Source organism: Rhinoderma darwinii, chromosome 1 (assembly GCF_050947455.1).
Source record: "Rhinoderma darwinii isolate aRhiDar2 chromosome 1, aRhiDar2.hap1, whole genome shotgun sequence".
Lineage (NCBI taxonomy): Eukaryota > Metazoa > Chordata > Amphibia > Anura > Rhinodermatidae > Rhinoderma > Rhinoderma darwinii.
The window spans coordinates 127,972,767-127,985,618 of NC_134687.1; the positions used below are offsets into that span (position 1 = coordinate 127,972,767).

General features: G+C 41.3%; 1 long non-coding RNA gene across 1 annotated transcript in view; it reads right to left on the reverse strand.

Moving 5' to 3' along the window:
• Nucleotides 1-1,717: 1,717 nt before the first annotated feature.
• Nucleotides 1,718-12,852, reverse strand: part of LOC142737201 (uncharacterized) — a 28,101-nt gene continuing 16,966 nt past the window's right edge. The window contains exon 4 of the long non-coding RNA XR_012880570.1: nt 1,718-1,861. This is a non-coding gene — a long non-coding RNA (uncharacterized LOC142737201). The remainder of the gene's footprint in view (nt 1,862-12,852) is intronic.

A 12,852-nucleotide genomic window follows, 5' to 3' on the forward strand; every position in this document is an offset into this window, starting at 1 on the left:
TTATACCGCCACCCACTTATCTAAACATACATATGAATACAGTTACGTTACGATAATAGCAAGGGTTACCAGGGACAGCAGGAGGATAAAGGGTTAACTTAGGGTGTATAGGGGAGAAGATACTTAGCGCTTCATGTGGTACAAGTTGGTGTGGTCTCTCAGGAAGGGCCATGAGGCAAGAGCAGGCCAGGAGGGAAGAGGAGACCCTTAGTGGAGCCAGGGAGCGGGAACAAGAGAGCGAACTTTGGGACCATTTGTCCTTTTAAACCCCCCCCCCCCGTGCACATCTGTGTGACATCACAACTCATGCACGTGAAAGGGGGGGGGGGGCTGGGCCTCATGGAATAGTAGGGGGATGGAAGGGTAGTTGGAACTTCCTGCTACCTGGATTAGTTCATTGTTTGTTTTCCATCCCCCAGGGTGTCTGATTAGATGACACCTTTCTGGATATATATATATATATATATATATATACATATATATATATATATATATATATATATATATATATATATATATACATATATATATATATATATATAGAAAGGAGAAAGCAGCAGCACTCACAAAAGAGCCATTTGAACGGGTGCCCAGCAAAGCGTCCTGATCCTCGGACGAAATGTAAAACACGTAGCTAGAAAAATTTGCAGCACTCCGGTGTGAAGAAAATGGTGGTTTATTCAATCCCAATACAAAAACGACATTTCAATCCTACAATAGGATCTTTATCAAGCATAGTGACACATCAAATACTGCAAACATATATAGGGTTGAGATCACTTTGCATAATTGTTCTCATTAAAGTGCAAATAAAGTGCATAGTGCAAAGAATCGTTATCATCAAGTGGTTTAGGGTATCAATAAAGAAAAAATATGATACATAAAGTTCTAATGTGCATATACCATTTTGTGAAAAACAATACATTGTACAAAAATCATTAAAAACAAATGATTAGAACATAATCACATATGCCTCAGCAGTGTTGACATAAAGTATAGCAGATCCGCTCACGAATCAGAACTTCAGGTTTTCATTAGCCTGTATAGCCATTGGAATCCATAGCGATGTTCAGCTGTTCACCGCATTGTAATCAAGATGTCTAAGTGTGAAGTGCGCCTGTGTGAAGCATAGAGGCGGAAGTATACCGCTGTTAGGCAACAGTGCGCTCCAAGTGCGTGATGATGACACAGTGCGATCCTCTGTGTAGTTCTTATGAACGGCGGCGTCCTCAGTTGTCAAGCAACTGATGCCAATCCTCCACACTTCATTGGCTACAGTATTAATCGCGTTATCATACATTGTAACACTCTGTTAACATTGTCGTATCGAGTCAATTGGACCATAATGGAAAAAGCCATGTATACTAAAAGCTCCTACAGGTAAGTAACGGGGATATCAAGAGGAAAAGAAAGAGGGGAGAAGACCACGCTTAAACATATCGGACTTTCGTCATAATGAAAGATTACTATTTGTTGATCCACACGTGGGTATGTGAATCTCTGCTCACAGTTACGTGGTCAGAATGATCACACTCCCAGGGTTTCAGAACCCACTGGTAACATCTTCATGTACACAGGATGTTCACCAACCTCTCACGTGTAACGGACCAATAGCATTTCTTTTGACGATATAATATAATGATAGAATTAAGGATATAACTAATACCCCAATATCTCAACGTTACTTATCCCCAAGCAAGGAGACTAGAAATAAATATCAGATGTAAAATACTTTTATTAATATATTTTAGGGCCAAATTCGTAAAACAACAATGTTGGATGTCTGTTTAGCGAATTCATTACTGATGAATATATATACACACAAAAGATCCTGAAGTTCTGTTGGGAGTGCTGTTCGGATCTATAAGAAATACAAAGAAATGTAAGAATTCAGTGTATAAAAAAATTGAACATAAAAAATAAAAAATGTGTCATAAATCATTATCAAACAGAAACATTGGAGTACCCCAAAATAGAGCAGAGAAATAAGGACATTACGTGGCAATCCTATCTATGTTAAACTCCACATTGAGACCATCTGGTCTCAATGTTTTCAACAAGAATATCCACTTCAATTCTTTTTTATGTAATGCCATGTGTCTATCACCGCCATATTGTAATGGCGGGATATGATCAAGAATCATAAATGTTAGATCCCTTTCATTATGTCCATGCTCCGAGAAGTGTTTGGCTACAGGTAAGTCAAGTTTCTTTTTTCGAATGGAGAAACGATGGTTATTTAAACGGGTTTTAAAAGCACAAGTGGTATCACCCACATATAGGAGGTCGCAGGGACACCATAGAACATATATGACCCAATCTGAGTCACAAGTAAATTGGTATCTGATGTCAAACTGCTTACCAGTTAATGGATGTATGAAAATGTTGCCCCTGCACATTAATGAGCAATTCACACATCTGTGACATGGGACATTCCCATATTTTAAAGGCTTAAGTAGGGATTGCGACCCTTTTCTACGTTCTTGTACCCTAGTCCTAACCAATCTATCGTGAAGGTTTTGTGAACGTCTATAAGACATTGAAGGATTGTTGTTCAATTCATCAATGTGCCCATAACTATTGCTAATAATTGACCAGTGTCTATTCATAATCCTAGAGAGATCCCCACTAACTTCACTAAGTCGAGATGAATGGAATGCGTTTTTTTTTCGTGTAGGGGATTTTGAAGTCTGAAACAGACTATCTCTGGTAATATTACAGATTTTATTCTTATGACATAGCAGCAATGATTTAGGGTATCCCCTCTGTAGAAAATTACGAAAACGTACATAACAAATCTACCTAAAACACATAAATATACACATTGTTAATTACAAAAACAAGCCAAAGTGCATATCTAGATATAGATATATGTCTCTCACATATGCACTTTGGCTTGTTTTTGTAATTAACAATGTGTATATTTATGTGTTTTAGGTAGAGTTGTTATGTACGTTTTCGTATAGATATATGTGTATTATGTCATGTAATTTAAATTAATTTATTTAAATATAAATAAGGGAAACATTTATATTTATATATTTTAAACATATATACTTTGTTCATGCATGTTTTCCATGTATCGGTACTGAATTGTAGTATAATTAATACAGATGTTTGCAAATGTGAATAGATATATGTTGTCACTGTTTGTATGTTTTGTCTTGCTTTATAATTTATTGCTGTATTTGCACATCACATTATGCACCTTTTTCCTTTTTCCTCTCTCCCTTTTTTAATATTACAAGAATAATCTATTCTCTTCTTCTCCTTATACAAATAGGGACAGGTTAGGGACAGATTTCATGTTTTCAATCTAATATGTACACTAATGTTTACTTTATTATTACATCCCTTTTTCTGACCGACATAAAACAGCCATCTGTTCATTATTTATTTATTTATACATATATACATAAGTTCAATCTGTCATAATATTACTAATTTTAAATGCAATTTGATCATCTATTTATCGATTACATTTAACCTGGATCTTCGTCCTGCACTTGATTGTGATCCGACGGGACGGTATCCTTTCAGTGCACGGCCGAAGTCCAATGAGTTGTGCGCATGCGCGGCCTGCTGTCATCATGTTTCCGCCTCCAGGTCTGGTCTGGAGCACGGGACACGTGCCTCGATGTCTAGTGCTTCCGGGTCTGTGACCCGGAGGTGGAGTCAGGGGACGGCAGCGCCGGAGCATTTGTTATGATTAATGCATGTCATCTGCTGTATTTTTTCAACTGCAACTTATGATTGGCTCGGGGTATGTTTAAAGGGATTGTGCTGTGGTCTAGACACCACCGCCAGACGAAGGCTTGAGGGCCGAAACGCGCGTCGAAGGGGTTGACACCAAAGACGGTGATCTATAGGATGGGTAAGAGTTCCTTTTCAGCATTTAATCCTATTGTAGGATATATAATTTCTCTCTCACTTGATTATTCTCTATACAGGTACTATGCTTTCTATGAGCACAGGTATTATCCTGGGTGCCCTACATTGATAGTTCCATTTGATGCACATTTTGCTAATTTTGTGTCATTCTAGTGTTAGTACAAATATATATATATATTTTACCATCTATCTTATTTAATAGAGAGTTCACTCATTTTCTTGCTGAGCAGGTCTTCTTACCGCGTCAGTTATCATCATATATATATATATATATATATATATACATATACATACAGTATATTTTTGTCAAAATATTGTAATTGTAATTTCGATTCTTTGTGGGCCACTTTGTGGCATCTATCTTCTATTGGATTACTTTATCCTTTTTGTACAAATCTGGTTGTCTTTCCGCACTGTGGAAATCATCTCTGTTTTTAAATGTGTGCTATTTTTTTATTTTTTCAATAAAGTTACATTGTTTTATATGTATTCTGGTGTGTCAGACTCCATTTTTAAGTTTTGTTGTCTATTTCTATTTCGATTTTATAGAGCGCATCCAGTAGGCGGGACAGGATTGGCAAATAAATCAAAAGGCATGGAGAGGTAGCATGAGAAGCTCATGAATACGCTAGTTTCCCAACCTTTTCAGGCTCAAGGCACCCCTACCAAAAATTGTTTACAAAAAGCGGCTAAAAACTAGCAGTACACTCTTAGGCCTGATTTACACGAGCGTGTGCGTTTTGCGCGCGCAAAAAACGCTGCGTTTTGCGCGCGCAAAAGGCATTTGACAGCTCCGTGTGTCATCCGTGTATGATGCGCGGCTGCGTGATTTTCGCGCAGCCGCCATCATAGAGATGAGGCTAGTCGACGCCCTTCACTGTCCAAGGTGCTGAAAGAGCTAACTGATCGGCAGTAACTCTTTCAGCACCCTCGACAGTGAGTTCCGATCACAATATACACCAACCTGTGAATCATAAAAAGACGTTCATACTTACCATGAACTTCCTGCTTCCTCCAGTCTGGTCTCCCGGCCGTTGCCTTGGTGACGCGTCCCTCTCTTGTCAGCCGGCCCCACCTCCCAGGATGATGCGGCAGTCCATGAGACCGCTGCAGCCTGTGATTGGCTGCAGGCTGTGCTTGGCCTGTGATTGGCTGCAGCTGTCACTTGGACTGAATTGTCATCCCGGGAGGTCAGGCTGGAGGAAGAAGCCGGGAGTTCTCGGTAAGTCAGAACTTCTTTTTTTTTTTACACGTTCATCTATATTGTGATCGGAAGTCACTGTCCATGGTGCTGAACCAGTTTAACTCTTTCAGCACCGTGGACAGTGACTGTCTCCTGCCGTCGCGTACCCGAACATTTTTTGCCGGGTTCGGTCAAAACGAGTTCGGCCGAACCTGGTGAAGTTCGGTGCGCTCATCTCTAATTTGACACTCCGTTTGGATGTTTGTAAACAGAAAAGCACGTGGTACTTTTCTGTTTACATTCATCCTTTTGACAGCTCTTGCGCGAATCACGCAGTTCGCACGGAAGTGCTTCCGTGCGGCATGCGTGGTTTTCACGCACCCATTGACTTCAATGGGTGCGTGATGCGCGAAAAACGCACGATTATAGAACATGACGTGAGTTTTACGCAACGCACTCGCGCTGCGCAAAATTCACGCATCGTCTACACTGCCCCATAGACTAATATAGGTGCGTACGACACGCGTGAAAAGCAAGTTTTTTTTGTAAGGCAGAAAAAAATCTGCCTCAAAATTACTTTCAGGGAATTTTGAGCTTCAGACCAGTAGCACACTAGGGCCACATGTGAGATATTTCTAAAAACTGCAGCATCTGGGCAATAAATATTGAGTTGCGTTTCTCTGTTAAAACATTCTGTATTACAGAAAAAAAATGTAATAAAATGAAATTTCTGCAAAAAAAATAAAATTTGTAATTTCACCCCCATTTTGCTTTAATTCCTGTTAAACGCCTAAAGGATTAAAAAACTTTCTAAATGCTATTTTGAATACTTTGAGGAGTGCAGTTTTTAAAATGGGGCGATTTATTATGGTTTCTAATATATAGGCCCCTCAATGCCACTTCAAATCTGAACTGGTTGCCAAAAAAATAGGCTTTTAAAATTTTCTTGAAAATGTGAGAAATTTCTGCTAAACCTACTGTAATCATGTTTTCAGTACGGGACAGTTGTCCTGCAGCGAGGCAGGGACTCCTAGCGTCGTACATAACTATGATGCTAGGAGCCCGGCTCCCTGCACTGAGTTCGGTCCGGGACTTGCGGCCGAAATACGTCCGTCAATTACGGACGTAATTAGTGTGTGTGCACATACCCTTAGCCTTGTTGAGTCCTATAGAAAAAAAAGATGTTAAAAAAACAAATGCCAACATAAAGTAGACATATGGGAAATGTTAATTAGTAACTATTCTGTGTGGTATAGCTGTCTGTCTTACGAGCAGATACATTTAAATTTAGAAAAAAAAATATTTTTGCAAACTTTCTGTAAATTTTGGTGTTTTTCACAAATAAACTCTGAATGTATCAACCAAATTTTACCTCAGAATTACCTCCGAATTGCTCGGATAGGTAAAATAATTCCAAAGTTATTACCACATAAAGTGACACGTCACATTTGAAATATGAGGCTCTGTCAGGAAGGTCAAAAGTGGCTGCAGAGGGAAGGGGTTAAAGGAACTCTCCTGGCAAAATATGTATGCTGAGTTATGCCTAGCGATGGGTCTTGGTCAGTGGCGGATTAAGTGTACCATGGGCCCTGGGCTGTTGATACAACTTGGGCCCCCCTCACACAGAGTTCACAGCAGCACAGAATCTGCACGCTCCTCTCCTGAAATACTCTGTGCTGCTGTGAACTCTGCTCTTACCATTACGTGGTGACTTGCCAATCATTTGAAGGTGTTATTGAGGACAGGAGTGGAGGAGAGGTAACAGACTGAGCTACGTAATGGTAAGAGCAGAGTTTACAGCAGCACTGAATCTGCACGCTCATCTCCTGAAATACTCTGTGCTGCCTTAAACTCTGTGGACAGGTCAGGATCCTGTTTTTTTTTTAAATGCTGCACTGTAGCGCAGCCTTATATAATGGATCGAGCGGGTTCCCCAGCAGCATTTAAAAGAAACAGGATCCTGACCTGTCCACAGAGTTTAAGGCAGCACAGAGTATTTCAGGAGAGGAGCCTGTGATTGGTTGCAGAGGCCGCTGCAGCCTGTGATTGGCTGCAGAGGCCGCTGCAGCCTGTGATTGGCTGCAGAGGCCGTCACGTGAGATGAAGCGTCATCCCTGGAGGCCGGCCTTCTGACGTCATCCTGACGTGCGTGACCGCCACTACAGCCTGTGATTGGCTGCAGCGGCGACATGGATGAAACGTCATCGCTGGAGGCCGGACAGGAAGAATGTAAGTATGAACGTATTTTTTATTTTTTTTTATTACATTAAAATTGTATTTTTCGTGCGCCGAGCATGTACTGTCAAGGTTGTTGAAAGAGTTAGTGCAGCCCATTAACTCTATCAGCACCCTGGACAGTACCATGCTCGGCGCACGGAAATTACAGGTTCGGTCCGAATCAAACTTTTTAGTGAAATTCGGCGAACTAGCCGAACCGAACTTTTCATAAGTTCGCTCATCTCTAGTCATAATGATGGCGGCTGCGCGAAAATCTCGCAGCCGCGCATCATACACTGATGACACATGGAGCCGTTAAGTGCCTTTTGCGCACGGAAAACGCCGCAGTTTTTGCGTGAGCAAAACGCACACGCTCGTGTAAATGAGGCCTAAAGGGTAAGTCAATTTTTAACAAACTTCTAACATGTCATAGTGACATGTCAGAACTTTTGATGGGTGGGGGCCCGGGTGCGGAGACTAAGCGGCAGAAGCGCTCATGTGAGCAAAGAGCCACTTCATTTCTGTTTGGCTTTTTCCGGAAAGCCAAAATAGCGGTGTACGGGCTCATTGACTTTCTATGAGCCCGTACATAAGCTGCTTAGCTTTCCGGAAACAGAAACCAAGAGGCTCAGCGCTCACACGAGTGCTTCCGACTCTTAGTTTTAGTGATCAGAGGGAGTCGGCGAGAGACACTGCTTCCGTAACCATCATTCAGTTTTATGGGACTTACGGATGGTGGATATGTCATACATTTTTCTTATGGGAAAACTGAGGGCTGTATGGGGGGATTATATTGCAAGGAGAGGTGAGTTTGTCTGACTTCTGGGGGCTCTATAGGGAGGTCTGAGTGTCTGATTCTGACATCTCTGTGGGGGGGGGGGGGGTAGCCCCCCCATAGAGCCCGTCGCTCAGACCCCCCTATACAGCCCCCAGAAGTCAGACAATTTGACTTACCCTTGTAATATATTAGTAACTAGTGAGGGCTCTATTGGAAGGGGGGATTATACTGAATGGGGGAGGGGGGTTCTAACCATCTAAGTGACTCCAGAGGACTCCATGAAGGGGGGAATAACCCCCCACCCCATCCCCCATAGAGCCCTCAGTATTTCAGTATTTATTATACAGCAGGGAGGGTTCAGCGTGTAACTCACTGCTGAGTGTCTATGGAGGGAAATTATTGTCCCCCCATAGAGTCCTCTGCAGTGAGTTACACCGCTCAAACCACCCCTGCTGTATAATAAATACTGAAATACTGAGAGCTCTATGGGGGGTTATTCCCCCTTCATGGAGTCCTCTGGAGTCACTTAGATGTAAATTAAGATGGAGACGAACATGAACACTAACCTATATGACCGAGAAGAGAACAGATGCCAATAAACAAGAACATTTAGAAAAATAAGCAAAATACTTGATTGAAAATGACACATAAATGCATAATAATAAAAAGAATCCATAAACCAACAGGTTAAAAAGACCAAACCGCCATGCAATATATAAGAAAGGTAACGTCTAAAGTTGACGTGCAATAATGACAACCAAATGGTATGATCTAATGATCAGGGTACATAAATACATAAGTATGAATGATACATTAGTGAATAGATGCAAAAAAATGTATGAACATCAAGCACATACCCATTGATCAACCAGATGAGAGCACGGCGATATGTCTGCCCCAACGCGCGTTTCGGCGCAACTGCCTTCGTCTGGGGGTAGCATTTTAAATGATGTGTATACCACTATATATAGGGATGGACCAGCCAATCATGGAGTAAAAGAAAGGGGGGAAAAAACCCAAGTGTAAACATGTAATAATACATGTTTCGCTGCATATTTACCGGTCGCTTACCTCGTGGTGAAGCCGGTGGCCGCACTTACCAGAAACGCCAATCACGAGAGGCCAGGGTCGGATGCACGTCATCGCGTCAAAGGACGCGGTCACGTGGATCCGAAACCCGGCGCATCATGAGGGCGGAACGGAGGCCGGGCACCCCTCTACCAATCAAAGGGAGCGACACAGCGAAAAGGTAGGTAACCCCGGATACGCCAGTATATACAAAGTTGGCCGTGAAGCCAAATTATTCAAAACGTCAGTAAATAACATGTGTGTCAATATAGCACACATATAAGCAGACAAATTTGAGTGAAAATGTAACGTTATGACAAAAGACAACTTGAAGAAGCATGAATGCTACATAGCTCTATAGTGAAAAAATGATGTGATCCGTAAAATTATACTGAATAACTTTGTAATGAATCGTGAGAAAAAAGCAAATGCATTAAACAACAGTGCCTAAATACTAGGAGCAAGAAAAAATAATGAATAAATTCCTGCATCAGTGAAATAATAAATAATGAATGCATGCAGAAATACGTGAAAAAAATAAATATAATAAAAGTGAAAAATATATTGGATGAGGAAATATATGTATGTGTGTATGTGTGTTGTGAAGGTAAGTGAGTGAATGAATATGGAATGAAATGAAAAATGTGAAAATAAGTAGAGTGAGTAATACGGCCGATGAATGAGCGGTGCAGTGAAAGAAAAAAGAATGATTTGATATGTATATATGCACACAACTAAAGTAAGTAATGTGAAAAGTGACAATATGAAGTTAAGTTTAATTTAACATCTTTTGACAGAATTAATTAAGAAGTGCACAAAATATTACACTAATAGTTGTATTGACGCAAAAACCGAGATGACACACACAAGTGTGGATGAAGATTGTATATTAGCTGGTCACTGCGCATCATGAGTAAACGAAATCGATGGAAAGATATGCTGGCATCCCGAGAAGTGGAAAACAAGGAATCCAAATAATGAAAAGAAGAAAATCACATCAAAGATCTAATCTGTAAATGAATAAAAAATGTTAAAATCATATAAACACACAGGATCCTATATGAAAAAATAACAAAAGAACTCCAACACCATTAAAAGCTGCTGACAGTCAGAGAAATGATGAATATCCTGCGGTCTCATTGAGACCTGCAGGGTACATAGTTTGGAGTCTCCATATCCATTTGCACTCACGTTGCAGTAAACATTTTTTAAGATCACCCCCACGCATCCCAAGATTAATGTGGTCAATGCCCCTGATTTTAAGCATCTTGGAATTACAGGCATGGTGTGATCGGAAATGCCTAGGGATTGTCTTGAGCTGCTCAATGTTATCAGCCGTTTTTGCATTCTCGATGTCCCGTACATGTTCCCTCACCCTCAACCGAAGCTCACGGGTAGTCATACCTACATATATTTTTGGACAGGGGCAGAGAGCATAGTATATGACACCCTTAGTTCCACAAGATATGGGCCAACAGATTTTAAAATCATGTTCTCCACTAGAGTCCGTAAATTTTCCTATTCGTTCGATATTAGGACAACTGATACAGTCACCGCAAGGTTTGCAGCCCCATTTTGGTCCCTTAGTCCCAAACACCTTACCAGGTTGAGTAGGTGAGAGATAACTGCGTACCATGGCATCACGCAGATTGGGAGCTCTGCGGGGTGCCATGGCAGGATAAGGAGGAAGAACTTTCGATAAGGTGGGATCGGTCAGCAATATAGGCCAGAATTTATTAAAAACACTGCACATTTCTGTCCACCGAGAGTTGAAGGTGGTAATAAATCTCACCTTGGGTTCTGTGCCCGACCTTTGGGTAACTTGCAACAGTTGTTGTCGGTTGGTCTTTGACGCTCGGTCCCGAGCTTTACGTATACTGCGTTGACTGTAGCCCCTTTGAGTAAACCTGTCGCCTAGTTCTTTAAAGCGAAATTTGAGATCTTCATTAGTGGAGCAAATCTTCTTTACACGTAAAAATTGACCCACTGGAATAGCATCGATGGTATGGCGAGGGTGCGATGAAGTGGCATGCAAAAGTGAGTTGGTAGAAGTTTCCTTACGGTATAAATCCGTCTGTAAGAAACCATTGCCATCTTTCTTGATTAATATATCCAAAAAATCGACACTAGAGTAACTCCACTTATATGTGAGTTTGATGTTAAGTAGGTTACAATTCAGAACTTTGATGAAATCCGAAAGATCTTCAGGAGTGCCATGCCAGATCATGAAAATGTCATCAATGAACCGTGCCCAAAAGGGGACACGACTCATTGATGGCCCATGATCTGACAGGAAGAGATCCATCTCCCACAGCCCCAGGAACAAATTGGCGTATGAGGGTGCACAAGCTGCCCCCATCGCCGTCCCCTGGAGCTGTAGGAAAAACGATCCATTGAAGGTGAAAAAATTATGTTTGAGTGTGAAATCTAACAACAGCAATGTGAGTTGAGAAATTTCACCTTCAATGTCACTCATGGATAAGAAGCTCTTAACTGCATGTAGACCATCACTGTGTTGGATGCTGGTGTTAAGGGATTCAACATCACATGTAACTAGTAAGTGATCTGAATCAATGTGAATCCCCTCGACCTTCAATAACAGATCGGCTGAGTCACGCAAATAGGATGGTAAACACTCAACAAGGTGTTTCAGATGAAAATCAATCCATCTACATGCTTTTTCCATAAGGCCCCCGGTGCCCGAGATGATAGGCCTACCTGGCGGGTTTTTGGCATCTTTGTGAATTTTGGGCAATAAGTACATCGTTGGTATGGTAGGTTCTGACACGAATAAAGACTCACTCAAAGATTTTGTGATAGTGCCTTTTGCCACAGCATTTTGCAAAATTCCATGATACTTCGATCTAAAGGAAGACAAGGGGTTGAAAGTAAGCTTTTGATAGCAAGTTGTATTCCTTAGTTGGCGGTTAGCTTCGTGAATGTATAATTGGCGTGGCCAAAGTACCACGTTACCCCCCTTATCCGCCGGTTTTACCAAAATATCATCCCAAGCTTTCATTTTATTGAGACTTGCTCGCTCAGACCGATTCAAATTGTCATGATCGATGCCACTAGGTATGGTACCCCAGTCCTTAGAAACAAGTTTGACAAATAGGTCAACTGCTGGGCAAATGGACAAAGGGGGAAATTTGGTTGACTTATTCCTAATGCATGATGGTATCTTACCTCTAGGTGTACTCTCATCTTGATCAAGTAACTCTTCTAAAATACGCAGTGTCTCTTTTTCTTGTACTGTCGTGAAGATACTGTCCTCCTCTCTGAAATACCATTTTTTAAAAATCAGAGATCTGCCGAAGAGTTGCAGATCCTTTACTGCTGAAAAATGATCAAAAGAAGAGGCGGGGGAAAAAGTTAACCCCCTTTCCAAAAGAGACATGTCACTTGGTGTAAGTGAATGTTGAGACAGGTTGATTACCTTAAGATGTGGAAGACCCAAATTGGGGGCCGGAGTAGAAGTGGGATGCATTTGTCTGGAGTTGTAATCAGTTTCTCTATTGGCTCTTCTTTTTGGATAAACTGAATTATTATAGTTGACTTTGCGTTTTTGTCTGGTGTTAATACGTCCGGGGCCTGCATTGCGTGTAGTGATATCATATTGATCACTAAGGGATGATGCGGATGAAACAGACGGAGAGCGACTAGTGTTCAAAGTAGGTACACGGCGGTTCCATCTGTACATCCGTTTTTGAGTAAA